The following is a 1,198-nucleotide window of genomic DNA, read 5'->3' as shown; positions in this document are numbered from 1 at the left end:
AATACACGCAAAATGCCTTTTTCCCCATTACATCTAAAGTGATGCACATCACTTAGCTATGTGGACCTACAGGTAGTTACTACCGGGAGCGGGGGCAGGTGGTCTAAGTTACTCACCAGGTAAAAATATGATGTTCAACAGAAGACCAGAATACCTGTGTCCTGCAACCACATGCATGGGATGGAGCTGTACAGGCCACTGATGAGCATGTAAACACAATCACAGCACAAAAGTGTGATGGTTTTCATCTACCTTCCGTGGAGAGGGGTAACCTGCCGCTATGAGGACACTCAGCAAGAGTCACATGTAGAGTAGAGGTGAAGCAGACGCTTGAACATCTGTCCGCTTCATGGGAAGGCTTTTCATCTCAGAATACACGTACTAATAAACAACAGTTGGAGAAAATTGTCCACGACATTCAACATGAAGCTGAGCTTTAACTGAGAGAAGGAAGGGTGGAATTGTATTTCCCTTTGCAAAGCGAAAACAGCCGTTGAGCGCGGCCTCTTCTAAAATCTGATATTTAAAAAGAATTGTAAGAAATCAAATTGTTCAATTTGGGACGAAGAGTGGCTGAAGTTACTGGAAAGCTCATGCCTCTGAGTCTGCAAAACCGCTGGCCAGGAGAGCAAAACTTTTCCAACACCCAATTTGAATATTGTGCTAACGCCATTGACTCTGTTAAAACCCTGGAGTTAAATAGGATCCCCTCCCCACTGCACCCCCGCCCTTTCTCTCTTAGGTTCGTGTTTGGGGGACAAGGGGGCTGGAGCTTGGCCCCAACCTCGGAATTGCTGCCAAGGGCTTGTAATACAATCTCTCCCCATTTGAAGGGTAAATCAGTGTCAATTGGGTTTGCCGTCCACCAGAAAAAGTAAGCATTTTACTTCCGCTCGGTCTATGTGGACTGATGAAATGTAGGAAATCTGTTTCTGGCAGGGGGGAAAATCGTTTTCCCAAACAGCACCGAGAGGAGCCATCAGAGAAGTATGAAGAGGGGCAGTGCGGCTGTAGCTGCTGCCGCTGCCGCCGGGCTGCTGGGGTGCGGAGCGCGGCTGCTGCAGGACCTGCGCCGGCAGGGGGCCGGCCCCGAGACGCTGCGGGAGCCCAGCCGGGAGCCCCGGCGCCCCTGAGAGCCGCCAGCAGCCAGCTCCGGACGCGGGGTGAGCAAGGCGGGCCGGCCGGCTGCCCGCCGGCG

At 52.0% G+C, this 1,198-nt stretch overlaps 1 protein-coding gene across 3 annotated transcripts in view; it reads left to right on the top strand.

The window, feature by feature from the left end:
- The first annotated feature begins 749 nt into the window (after positions 1-749).
- The window catches only part of GAS2 (growth arrest specific 2), a 129,598-nt gene continuing 129,149 nt past the window's right edge, over positions 750-1,198 (top strand). Inside the window, exon 1 of one of the 3 annotated variants that reach the window (XM_040495605.1) lies at positions 750-874. The gene's annotated coding sequence lies outside the window, so the exon portion shown is untranslated. Of the gene's footprint in view, positions 875-1,053; positions 1,164-1,198 lie in introns of those variants that run through there. The other 2 variants (XM_040495608.1, XM_040495602.1) reach the window with 2 other exon arrangements.

The sequence above is a fragment of the Herpailurus yagouaroundi genome, unplaced genomic scaffold (genome assembly GCF_014898765.1).
Source record: "Herpailurus yagouaroundi ecotype Mexico unplaced genomic scaffold, PumYag 187, whole genome shotgun sequence".
In the NCBI taxonomy this organism is placed as follows: domain Eukaryota; kingdom Metazoa; phylum Chordata; class Mammalia; order Carnivora; family Felidae; genus Herpailurus; species Herpailurus yagouaroundi.
This window is presented reverse-complemented; position numbering and strand designations above follow the sequence as displayed.